The sequence below is a fragment of the Stenella coeruleoalba genome, assembly GCF_951394435.1.
Source record: "Stenella coeruleoalba genome assembly, chromosome: 14".
NCBI lineage: Eukaryota > Metazoa > Chordata > Mammalia > Artiodactyla > Delphinidae > Stenella > Stenella coeruleoalba.
The window spans coordinates 83889056-83903083 of NC_137160.1; positions in this window are offsets into that span (position 1 = coordinate 83889056).

Below are 14028 nucleotides of genomic sequence, written 5' to 3' on the forward strand. Positions count from 1 at the left end.
TCTCCCCCACCCTCCCTAGCCCCCCCTCTAGGTGGGTATGCTTGAACTTACAAGTCTTACGACTTGGGGAACTAGGTCAACCAGACTTTGCATATGCTTACACCTTGGTTGAATAAAGCCTTTATTTACGTCTCTCCCCACTTCTCTCCAGAAAAGAATGAGACAGCTTACAGCAAAGGATATCATTCAAAAAATAAAATTTTAAAGATTAGTATAACAGAAACAGCAAGTTAGGTCCACTGAAAGAGGGAGTGACTATGCCAACTACAAGGTTTAGCAGTTTCTATGTGATCAAGCATATGATTCAGCCCTGAGCTTCCTGGTGTCCAGGTCAAAAAGGGAAACACAGGAAGTCTCATCTCTCTCATTATAGAAAGAAGGTAAACAGCAAATTTTTAGTTTGCTTCTGATACCAAGTTCTGAAATAAATTTCTTATATTGGGCTTCATATAAAGGATATCAAGTTACAATGCTCTTTACAACCATTTTAGAGCAAATGCAAATATAGAATTCCTATGATGGTTTCTTGAAATAATCTTGGATGAAAGCCAGTATGGTGAAGGTAATTCTTCAAGGAGCTAATCTGACATGGTGCATGTGTGAAGACTCCTTGTGACCTCATTTGATCTGAAAATGGATCCTTTCTGAGGAGTGGAGGAATGATATTAATACTCCAGCAAACCATGCTACTTCAGCTATTTTAGTTGCAAAGAAAAGGGACCCACACTGGCTTTCTCAAGTAATGACCATTGCAAGCCTACAATAAATGCTTAATGCCTTCTAAATGCTTTTCATCACAATTAGAGTAAATCCTACAAGGCCGTATATGATCAGGCCCTGTCTGGGGCAATTCCTGCCTCAGGGCCTTTGCACCTGCTGTTCCTCCACACAGAACACCCCTTCCTCAGTTCTTCAATTGCTAGGTTCCTACTTATTCTTAAATCTGTGCCCAAATGTCCCCTCCTTAGAGAGGCCCTCCCTGACCACATAATTAATGCAGCCCTTCTCACCTTCAAGTCATTCTCCATCATATTATTTTACTTCATTTTGTCTTCATAGCAGTTGTCACTCTGAAATTATCTTGTTTACTTGTTTATTTTCTGTCTCTTCTCCTCATGAGACCCAGGATCGTGTCTCTTACTTCAGTGCCCTAAACAGTGCCAGGCAGTTAAAACATGCCTAAAAATGATGTGTTGAATGAATGAATAAATAAACTTACAATGGATATTTGGTTGTCTCATGCCCAGAATGTGAGCTCTGGTCAAGGCTGTCACGTAGAGTTGTAGATGTTGTACACTGCACAACAACTGCAGGAGGTGCTGCCACTTATGTACGGCACTCCCCTTCCCAAGACATTCACTGTACACCTTACACAGCTATGTGCAGCAACCATGGGGTACTGGGTCCTCTTGGAGATGGGAACTGGAAAGCCCTAATTCCCAAGAAGGTACAAAGACCCCAGCTGCAGGACCTGAGGCTCTTCCCTCCAGGGCACACCCACTGGCAGGACTCAACTACTCCCTTTGTTTCAACTTTTCTCTCTGGGTCTTCTTGTGTGTCCTCTCTCTATCATTCAGACAACCTGGACTTCTATTCAGGTGATCTTGGTCATAGCTTTGTCTTGCTCATGGCTCTCTAGCGCCCCTACTGCCCACATCTTCTCTCAACCTTGTGCCTTTTTGTTCCTGTCACCAGTCACCAGGTCCTCTCCACATTCCCAATTCAAATTCCCCAGAGGGAAAATCGTTTTAGTCTCATTTGTCCTATTTGGGCAGAATCTTCATGCTCAGCTTCCTCATTGGCTGCCAACCAGCTAATGTCTTGGCCACTGACACTGAGTTGTCACCTCTGTCCAATCAGCTGAACGCATGAGGTGAAAGGTGTATGGTACAAAACAGGCTCTGCCCTGGAAAAGGTCTGTAGGTGGGGCAGCCTCTCCCTCCTTGAATCATGGGGCACATCATTGACTCGGCCAGCCCCACTTCACCTCCCTAAGGAGAGCCAGGAATAGGCCATGCAATGATAGACAACAGATCCGTTTGTCTGAAAACCAAACTGACTAGGGGCAGGGCTCCTATTCCATTGTGAAAACCAAGCCAGGAAATTAGACTTCTTACCCACTTCACACACAGGCAGAGCTATGAATTTTCACAAAAAAAGCAGCTTTGGATGAACCAGCAAGTGCTGGATCTAGAACCTGAGCATCAAGCCCATGGGATATTTGTTTACAGGTTTTCTCAGGAGATTTTTGGAACCAACTTGCAATTTATTCAACTCTGCCCAGGAGACCCCAACAAATAGAAGCATCTTGGTAGTAAGAAAACTACTTTCCCCTTCTGAGCCTCAATTATCCAATTTTTCAAATGGGCATAGCCACCCTTGGGCCCACTTGAGAAAGCTTGGAGCCTTTGAGCTGGGCCATGAACACAGATCCACAGCCCTGCCCCAGCTTCAGTGACTGCCAGGGACAAACATTCTTAGGAAACTACAGTCTCTCCTGCTGTGTCCTCTGAAGTGGCATCCTAAAATCAGGTCTCATGGCCTATTCAGAGTGAGGACTTTTTCTCTGATTCCCTATGTTGAGCCTGAGAAAAGGGAAGTCCAGAGAGGTAAATGACTTGACCATGGTCACCCAGCATCCACGAGGAGGCTCTAGTCTCCCCTCCTCTCTGAGCAGTGTCCTTTTCATGATGTCACACTCTGTTTCTCAGGTACGCTTTCCTGAGCACTGCCTCTAACTTCCCAGAGATGGGACTGATGTTGCTTATCCCTACAACACCTGGCATTGGCTTCCAAATGATGGTTAAGGTTGGTTGAAATGAAACCAACCAAACTCTTGCCTTCTCAAAGCATTTCAGTGATAGCACATCCCTACCTCAGGGCCTTTGCACCTGCTGTGCCTTTTGCTTGGATAGTCTCATGGCTTGCTCTCTGACTTTGTTTTTCTGCTCAAATATCATCTCCTTAAAGGGTCTTTCTTTAACCTTATTTAGCTAGCGCCCATCGTGCTTTCTTCCTTCACCGTGTTTAGCTTTGTGTGTCGGCTGTCTATTACCTGATGTTATAATATTTATTTGTTTGTTTGCTCATTACCTACCTTGTCCACTAGAATGTCAACTGCATGAGGGCAGCTGGGACATTGCTTTATTCTATCCTGTGTTCCCAGGTCCTTGAACAGTGCCTGACACAGGACAGCAGTTACTAAATGTTTATTGAATGAACGAATGCCTAATCAATATTTATTTCCTCATTTGGACTTTCTGTTGAAATAAAGAGAAGGGTCCCAGCTGGTTCATCCAATGACAAGGCTCTGTAGGGTGACTGACTTGCCCCAGTTTGCTGGGACTTTCCCGGGCTTAGCACTGAAAGTCCAGTGTCCTTGGTCTCTGGCAAACAGGGAGGGTTGCCACCTAAGAGCTATGATATCATTAGCCCTGTCATCCACGCTGTTAATAATAGCAGCTAACTCTTATAGGGCCCTTGCTGAATGCCAGACTTTGCTCTATGCACTTCCCATAAATCACTTTGTGTAATCATCATGGCGGTTCCATTTGGCAGCTGTGGAAACTGAGGCACAGAGAGTTAGGTAGTAGGGAGAGGCTTTGAGTCCATGCACTTCACCTCCAAAGTCCAGGCCATTAGCCCCACTTCCAGCCTGCCTCTTGATCAGGCACTCAAATCCCAGCTCTCCACTCCACTGGCCAGAGAGAGGACCCCAAAGAAGCCGACCAAAGCAGGGCTGCCTGTCAGCTCAGAGGCCCTGAGGCCCCTGCGGCTGCCAAGATCCTTCGGCCCATGAGCTCGTGCCTATTTTGTTTTCATCACCTGGTTCCAGATGAAGTTGGTAAAACTATATGCCTGTGTAAATAACTAACTAAATAAAATGCATAAAGTAATAGTAAGTGGCACAGACCGTAAACAATTCTGCAAAATGGGGAACCTGGTGAGCGGTCAGGAGGACTCCTGTGAAGGATCCAACGCTGACTGTAAGTGCCAGGGAGCAAGTTTATGAGCTGAGAATGAGCCTGCCCTCCCCGGGCTTGGAACGGCTCCCATGCTCCCATCAGGATGCCCTGCCGGGAGCTCCCCTGACCCACCAGGGTGGTCTCCCCAGGGAGACAGCCACCGCCTGGGTCTGGGAGCCCGGGCATGGGACAGAGCAGGGGAGCTTGTCCTTCTGCTTTCCTCAGAGACACGTCTTATTCAACATATCCTTTATATACTTGTCCAGGTCTGAGCTATATATGACCTGGTCAAATAAACTAAGAATTAAAAACAAACACACGAGAAAAACTGTCCTATGCGTCTTTCTAACTGCCCCCCCCCAAACGCACACAAAGGAAGTGGTCTCACCCTTCCCCAAACTTTCCGAGTCCTTGGGCTTGTTTGTATTAGGGATACTGAGTGTTCATACCCATCGGTACACACCCGGAAGGCTGGTCCAGATGAAAAGGACCAGCCATACCAAGTGTTGGCAGGAATGTGGAGCAACTGGAACTCTCCTGCAGTGCAGGTGGGAATGGACCACGGTGCAGTCAGTTTGGAGAACAGTTGGGCATTTCTTCAAATGTTCAACATACACTTACCCCGTGATCCAGTCATTCTATAAACGTTCACGGATGCTCACCAAAAGTCACGTACTGGAACATGCAGAGCAGGACTCCTTGAAATAGCCCCAAGCTTGGGGGTCATCCAAAGATCATCAACAGGTGAACAGGACAAATGGGGTTTCTGTGTGAGGTGCTGTATGTGAGGTCGACAAACATCTGCTGCACACAGCATGGAAGACTCACAGACATGATGTTGAGTGGGCCAGGCCGGGGCACGTGCCGTCTGATTCTTTGTTTTTTTTTTTTGCGGTACGCGGGCCTCTCACTATTGTGGCCTCTCCCGTTGCGGAGCACAGGCTCCGGACGCGCAGGCTCAGCGGCCACGGCTCACGGGCCCAGCCGCTCCGTGGCATGTAGGGATCCTCCTGAACCGGGGCACGAACCCACGTCCCCTGCATCGGCAGGCGGACTCTCAACCACTGCGCCACCAGGGAAGCCCCCGTCTGATTCTTTTTATGTGGAGGTCAGAAGCCAGCATGCGTCCCCGCAGAGTCAGGAGGCAAGGATGGTGGTTGCGGTGGGTGTACATTAGAACTGGGACGGGACCCAAGGAGGGCATTTGGGGAACTGGGAAGGTGCTGGTCTTCCACGTGGGTGCTGGTTACATGGGTATGTGCACTTGATGAAAATTCGGTGAACTGTATGTATCTGATTTGTACACTTTTATGTATATGGTATGCTTCGATTAAACGTTTTTAACAATTAGGGAGTGTGAAAAGAGAGACACAGAGCGCTGTGGTGGCCCAGTGCCGCCGCGTGACTTGATTTGGGGTGATGTCCTCTCAGCCTGCTTTCATTTACAGATAGGAAAGCAGCTCATCTGTCTTCCCTTGGGCCTCAGGGGAAAAGTTTCCTTTGTCTCCACGTGAAATCTGGCATCAATTCTAACAAAAGCTGGCACGCTGGATGGGCCTGAAAGAAGCTCCCATCCCCACAGTGGCTCAGATGTCCCAGTGTTGGACAACAGCGATTGTTTGGCCCCAGTCACGTCCTAGCTGGAAACTGCTGGCTCTGCTCCCTCTGCCCCCTGGCCAGGGGTGGCCAACCCACAGTCAAGGACAAAGACATTTTTAGAAGAGCAACTGAGAAACATTTTGGCAGCTTCTCGGGGTCTGCTCAAGCCTTTAACTTACCGCATGGTCTAACTGGAAGGTATTTGCAGCCCATAAAATTGACATGAGGCATCTTGTTACCAGTGTTATTCTTGGACCAAAATTTCGTTTCAAAGACACTTGAGACCCAGATATAGAATTCCCCAGTTCAGGTGTCTTCCTCCAGCTAGTGTGGGGAGCATGTTGCAGGGGTGTTACCTGGATGGTCCACAGGGCCAGGGATTCTCAGGGCACATACAAATTAGCCCAAGAAGATGCATTGCGGAGTTTGCCTATTTTGAGGTGTGCGGGAGCTCTCTGTGGTCCTGAGCCTTGATTAGAGTCAGGCTAATCTGTTTGAGCGCAGATCCAAAGGATGAATAGAAGGGACCAGTGATGAAGGAAAGAAAGGGCATCACCAGCAGAGAGAGTGGCATGTGCAAAGGCCCTGTGGCAGGAGCAAGGAGGAAAGAGCCCAGGGTGGTCGGGGCACAGGGGGTACACAAAGGCGGGTGGGGGCCAGACCCCACAGGGCCTTGCAGCCACATTGAAGAGTTTTGCTTTATCCTAAAGTCAACAGAAATCATTGAAAGATGTGAAAGGAAGACAGAGCTGGTGTTGAAACAGTGTGGACATGATCAGATCTGCTCTTGGAGAGATCACTCTGCTAAATTCCCACCATCTGCAAAGTTCACAATCCGGGTGAAGAAACAGAAAAGAACCCTGTTGAGGGAACACATGACAGGGCAAATGAATAATCTAGAACAGCGCTGTCCACTGGAAATATAAGATGAGCCACAAATGCAAGCCACACATTTAAAATTTTCTAGTAGCCCCACTTTTTATAAAGTGAGAAGAAACAGGTGAAATTAATTTTAATAAATGTTTTATTTAGCACATTATCATCTCCACATTATTAATTGATACGGAACATTACCATTATTATTAATGAGACATTTCACATTTTTTCAGATTACATCTTTGAAATCCAGTGTGTGTTTTACGTTCATGGCCCACCTCAGTTTGGACTGGCCACACTGTGAGTGCCTTATAGCCATGTGAAGTTAGTGGCTGCAGAATTGGACAGTGTGGGTCTAAGTGATGGGTGCTTGCTTGCCCTGAACACTGCCTCGGATGAACCCATCAGGCAGGAAGGATGTGAAAGGGTAGGAAAGATTTTCCCAAATGAGAACGGTATAGGATAAAATGTTAAATGAAGACACACAAGCTAGGCTGTCATGTGGGAGAGTGTTCACAGCACTGTGGTTTGTAGCAACCCCAATCAGAAACACCCTACATGTCCATCAACAGAGGAACAGAGGGATTGGTTGGTGGATTCATACAAAGGAATACTAGCCTCCATACCCATGTCGTGGCTAAATGAAAATTGCAGAAAATAACAAGTGTCAGTCAGTGTGTGGAGGAGTTGTAACCTTTGTACATTGCCGGTGGGAGCGTAAAATGGTGCAGCTGATGTGGAAAATAGTCTGGCAGTTCTTCAGTGGGTGAAACATAGAGTCACCATAGAGCCCAGCAATTCCGCTCCTGGGTGTACTGCCCAGAGATCTAAAAACAGGTGTTCTAACAAGAATGTGTACACAGGTGTTCATAGCAGCATTACTACCAATAGCCAAAAGATGGAAACAACCCAATGTCCATCAAGAACTGGATGGCTAAAGAAAATGTGGTCCATCCATACAATGGAATAGTATTCAGCCATTAAAAGGAGTGAAGCTCTGACACAGGCCACCACATGGACGAACCTTGAAAATGTTGTTCCAAGTGAAATAAACCAGACTCCAAAGGCTGCATGTTACACGATTCCATTTATATGAAATGTCCAGAGCTGGTAAATCCATAGAGATAGAAAGGAGTTTGGTGGTTGCCAGGGGCCGGGGGAGGGGGGAATTGAGAGTGACGGTTTAATGGGTACACGGGTATGGGGTTTCCTTTTGGGGTGATGACAGTGTTCTGGAACTAGATAGAAGCGGTGACCGCACGCCATTGTGAAGGCGTGCCACTAATGGTGAATTGTACATTATGTATATTTTTAAAGGCTAAAAAAAAGTGTGTGGGAGGGTGATTACTAGAGCTGCATTTCACTGAACACGAATATATTTCAAAAGAACTTTGGAAGGAAAAACCCAGCTGCAGGAGAACATGGAGCAGTCAGCAGCCCGCATCCCCTCGGCCTCCCTGGGCCCTTGCCTGCCGCTCCCCACGACCCAGGCACTTGAGACCCCTCCCCAAGGACTCTCTCTGCCTGTGGGAGTGACCTTCAACCTTGAGGGGTGGGAGGGGATGTGTACTCCAGCATCCCCGCCCTCAGCGGACGCTCTGAGAGTCGCTCTACACACTCAGAGCCCCCCGGGGACCCAGCCTCAGCTGCCTAGCCGCCCGTGGCTGGCTCAGCCTTCAGTGCCTTTCCTCCCACCCCCAGTTCCTCACCAGCCTTCCTGGCCTCACCTCCCACGTAAACTCTGCACCAAATCCTCTCAGCCTCTGCTTTTAAGGGAACCCAAACTTAGACGAACACCCATGATACCCTATCACACAGATAAGGTTTTAAGCCACGCAAAACAGTACTATAGGTATTGCTTGGGGGATACACACACAGGTAGCAAAATGGCTAAGACGCGTCTGGGAATGTTCAACCCCCAGTTCAAGGCGGTGGGCGTGGCCAGAGAGGGGGAGGGGCAGGTGGTCTGGGGTGCCCTCTGAGTAGGGTGCCCAGAGGGTCTCAAGCGATTTGAAATGTTTTATCTCCTAAACGTGGGTCGTAGGCACAGAAGGGCTTGTTATATATATATTTCTTGAATGTTTGAAATATATCATCATCACTGTGAGAGGAGGCATGAGGTAGGTGTGTTTGGCAGTCAAGGAGCAAGAGGGAACGGGGGCGGTTTAAGTACAGAAATGCTGGACGATAAAGCCGAGGCTGGACTCTCGTCCCGGTGGCGATGGGGAGGCCAGGGGACACCACCCTTTTGTATCATTCTGCTTGTGATCCGAGGACCCGAGGCAGCAAGGAGGACCCGGGGCAGGGAGGCCACTGTCACGGCTCGAGTAAGTCGGCATCGGTGGGAGCAGAGTCAGAAACACAGAAGGCCTGGGAAAAGGCGGGGGCCCGCGGTCAGCTCTGCTCACGGTGGGCTGGGAACCAGCAGTAAGCGAGGAGCTGGGGCTGCGTGTCCGGGGGACGGGTGACCGGGAGGACCCCTGCAGCTCTCTGGACGCCCCACAGGGTTTTGTTGATTTGAATCTGTCAGAGAAGAGGGCTGGGATAGGTTTGTGCAGGTCCACACAGCGTTTGCACTTGCTGGGGAGGAGGGCGGAGGCGGGAAGCCTTCTGACCTCAGCACATTGGATTTCCAGGTAACAACGGGGCTGTGTGTGCCCCAGCTCTGAGCCCCCTGCAGGCCAGCCAGCCCCTGCCTACAACACGCACGTGACCACCATTTCCAGGACCGCAGAGGGTGCCTGCCAGAGGGGAGGAGAGACTCCATGGTGGGGGGCTCTTGGCGGGGGCCTGACTCAACCCTCCTCAAAGCCATCCTGTCTGGGGCTCCGGCACGCACGGGAGATCTTAGGATGTGCTGCATCCCCACCCCACCCTGCCGGTGGATTGCATTAACGGCTCCCATTCTTCGTCGCTCTTTGTAGCCACGCTTTGTGCTCTGGAACTTCTTTTCCCAGCTTTACTGGCCTTTATTTCAGAGTACGGTTTGATAGATTTTGGTAATTGTATACCAAATTGGCATCCTGACTTAGAGCTTTCCAATCACCCCCAAAGTTCCTTCGTGCCCCTTTGCAGTCAGACCTCATCCCAGCCTCCAACCCCAGGTGATCTCTTTCTGTCACTATGATTTTGCCTTTTCTAGAATTTCATATAAACAAATTCATGCAGTATGAGCCTTTATGGCCTTAAACAATTAGTCTATTTTTTCCAGCTTTCTTGAGGTATAACTGGCAAATCACATGGTGTATATTTAAGATGTACGATGTGATGCTTTGATATATGTGCACACTGTGAAATGATGACCTCATGAAGCTAATTAACACATCCACCACCTCCCGTAATTACCTTCTTGTGCATGTAGAGAGAACTCAAGATTTACTCTTAGCAAATTTCAAGTATACAATACGGTAGGATTAACTACAGTCCCCATGCTGTACATTAGCTGTCCAGAAGTTACCCATAACTAAAACCTCATACCCTTTCACCAATGTCACCCTCTATTCCAATCCCCAGCCCCCGACAGGTAACATCCTATTCTGTTACTATGAGTTCATCTGTTTTAGATTCCACATACAAGCGAGATCACACAGTATTTGTCTTTCTGGGTCTGACTATATTTCACTTAACATAATGTCTTCCAGGTTCATCCATGTTGTCGCAAATGGCAGGATTTCCTTTTCTGTGACTGAATAATATTCCATTATATGTATTTATACCACGTCTTTATCAGTCGACAGAAACCTAGGTTGTTTCCAGATCTTGGCTCTTGTGAATAAGGCTGCAGTGAATGTAGGAGTACAGATAGCTCTTTGAGATACTTTGGATATATACCCAGAAGCGGGATTGCTGGGTCATAGGATAGTTCTGTTTTTAATTTTTGAGCACCCTCCATCCTGTTCTGCACAGTGGCTGCACCAGTTTACATTCCCACCAATGGTGCGTGAGGGCTCCCTTTTCTCCACACCCTCTCCAGCACTTGCTGTTCCTTGTCTCCTTGATAATAGCCATTCTCACACAGCAGGTGTGAGGTTATATCTCATTATGGTTTTTTGGTGTTTTTTTTTGCGGTACGCGGGCCTCTCACTGTTGTGGCCTCTCCCCTTGCGGAGCACAGGCTCCGGACACGCAGGCTCAGTGGCCACAGCTCACGGGCCCAGCCGCTCTGCGGCACGTGGGATCTTCCCGGACTGGGGCATGAACCCATGTCCCCTGCATCGGCAGGCGGACTCCCAACCACTGCACCACCAGGGAAACCCTCATTATGGTTTTGATTTGTATTTCCCTGATGATTAGTGTTATTTATCAGCACCTTATTATATACCTATCGGCAATTCGTATGTCTTCTTTGGAAAAATGTCTATTCAGAGCTTCTGCTCATATTTTAATCAGTTTATTTGTGTGTGTGTGTGTGTGTGTGTGTGTGTTTTTCTTTCTTTCTTTTTTTTTTTTTTTGTTATTGAGTTGTGTGAGTTCCTTATATATTTTGAATACTAGCTCCCAGTCAGATATATAGTTTGTAACTATTTTCTCCCATTCCATAATTTGCCATTTCATTTTGTTGATTGTTTCCTTTGTTGTACAGAAACTTTTTGGTTCATGTATTGGAAGAATTAATATTGTTAACATGTCCATACTACCAAAAGTGATCTATAGCTTTAACACAATCCCTTTCAAAATTCCACTGGCATTTTCACAGAAAAAGAAAAAATAATTCTAAAATTCATATGGAACCACCAAAGACCCCAAATAGCCAAAGCAATCTTGAGAAAGAAGAACAATGTTGGAGGCATCACATTTTCTGATTTCAGATTATATTATAAAGCTATAGTAATCAAAACAGTACAGTAATGGCATAAAAACAGACCCATAGACCCTTGGAACAGAATAGAGAGCCCAGAAATAAACCCACACAAATGTGGTCAACCAATCTTTGACAAGGGAGCCAAGAACACCCAATGGGGAAGGAATAGTCTCTTCAATAAATGATGTTGGGAAAACCAGTTATCCCCATGCAAAAGAATGAAATTGGACCCGTATCCTACACCATACACAAAAATCGACTCAAAAAGGATTAAAGACTTAAACATAAGACGTGAAACCATAAAAACTCTGAGACAAGGATTTGAGTACCAGGGGATAAGGATTTGGGAGGCGAGCCCAGGAAGCAGCCAGAGGGAAGTGTGGGCAGTGAGATGGGGACCGGAAGGCCGCAGGAAAGGATGCATTTTCAGGCAGGTCACTGCTGGGCTACTGAGGTTCAGTTCAGCACCCATTGGGGAGCCCTGGAAGCCAGGATGGAGCCTGCCTTAGAGCCACCCGCCTAGGGGGCTGCCCTGGTCACACCGTCCCCTGGGGGAGGGGCACGAACTCCCTGGTACTTCCAGCCCAGGAGCACCGAGGGCATGAGTGTGTAGCATCCAGAGCATCTGCTCCCCTCTTGGTCCTCTTCTGTCCCTGGAGGTTGACAATAGGGAAGCACCAGGATGCTGAGTAGGTGGGAACCCTGCTTGAGCCTCGGAGTCCTCAGGCCCAATCCCCATCCCCCTTTGTCGCCATCTGATATCTTCAATACCCGGTTTCATGAGCTCCACGAGGCCTGCAGGAGCCTCCCAGGCTCCAGACAGGGTGGGGTCTAGACCTGGTACCCACGCATCTCTGGGCCCTCCACCTCTACCCCAGCTGTTCATGCAGCGCGTGGGAGCCCAGCAGCTGAGTTTGTCTCTGAATCAGGTGTTTGACTCGCTCTCAGCGATTGCGGCTGATAATTCCCCAGCTGACACACGTCCACTTGGCTCCCAGGCCTTGTTTGGTTTGCATCCCTCGTTTATTATCTATGATAGGCTGGAGCTTAAGAGCATCAGGGCTGCCTATGGAAACCCCTGGTCCCTCCTGCCCTGGGACCATCTGGGTCCCCAGGGCTCAGGCTTTACAACCTCTGCTGCTGGGTTACCGCCTCCCACGTGGAGCCCCTGCTGGTCTGGAGACGAACCGATGGACGGTTCACCAGCAGGGTCCAGAGAGCGCGCTGCCAGACCGGGCGGGGCTGGGGGAGTCACGCTGGACCTTGCTTGGTCATCCAGGTGTCAGGGCCGGCCTGTCCTGCATCATCCTGGGGGGCAGTGGGGGAAGCTCCCCAGCAGGGCCTGTCAAGGGTAATAACCCAGCAGGAGGGTTTATTTGCCTTCTCTGCACGAGATCCGGGAGGGCAGAGCCTACATCCCAGCAGAGCTTGCTGCCCAGGGGCCTGTCCTCCTGGGGTGGGAGGGGTGGGGTGGGGTGGGGTGGGGGTGGGGGTGGGGGTGGGGGGAGTGGGGCCTCCTGCCTCTTGGAAGGTAATCAGCCCTGATGGTTTGGGATGTTACCTTCCCTAAATGCGGGGTTCTCATTGTCAGAGTTTAACAGCAAATGAAACCAGGGTTTCTCAGAAACAGTCACTGCAGGGGAGCAGATGACTTCTGGTGGAAAATCGAACGGACTTAAATGAGATTAAGTCACATCCTGAGAAAGTTATCCCCCCTCCGATGCTCTTTAATCCAGCTGATTCTTACAAGGAAAACAACCTCAGCCTGGCGCTAATGAGTCTTGCCTCTCTAGAACTTCCTAATTTTTTTTTTTTTTTTAACAAGAAAGGTTAGGCTTCGGGCTGCAAGTCTTACACAGTCCATCCACCTGGTTAGAATTTAATAACCTTGTTTCATTCTCATCGAATTTACTTTTGCAGTTGTGTGTGCATGGCATGGTTTTCCATTTAGAGGATTGATATGAAAAGAAATGTAGATTAATTTATTTTACTTTATTTATTCTTACACTGAGTCCTTAATATACTTTGTAAATAGTAGTATGAATTGGGGTCTACAGACTGTGGCCCTGGGCCCAATCCAGTCTGCAGCCTGTTTTTTGTCAATAAAGTTTTATTGGCACTTAGCCACACCCACCACTGACACATTATATTGCTCTGGTTGCTTTAACAGTACAGCTGCAGAGTTGAGTAGTTTCAATGGAGACCGTCCAGCCCACGATGCCTGAGATATGCACCATCTGGCCCTTTACGGAAAAGTTCACTGATCCCTGGTATAGGTGGTACACTGATACAGCAAAAAATTTGAAAGTGATAAACAAAGGGCTAAAATTTGGAAATTATTGATGAAACTGAGTGTGAGTTTCAGGGCCTTGGGTAATCATAGAAAATTACCAAGCGTCTGCTTGTCTGATTACTTTTCACCCTGAGATACTGCTATGATGACCACATGAGCTGGAATTCCATGTGTTATGTATCCTTCCCTGGTTCTGGGAAGCTGGTATTGGGAACAGGGGTGTAAATGTTCAATTTCTCCTTCTCTTTTCCTGTCTGGTTAGACTTTAATTTTCTCTACTAACTTAAGGCTCTAGACCTATGCCTGGTTTCCCATTTAGTCCTCTGGTAGCTCTGAGCAATCCTCTTTTCCCAGTTAATTATTTAATTACAGTGTCTGCCTCCCATTCAATAAGCAGTTATTGAGCTAAATTCTAAGTTGGAGATACAAAAATGAAAGACACGACCTATCCTTGTGGACAGTTCACACCTTGTGGACAGTTCACACCTTGTGGA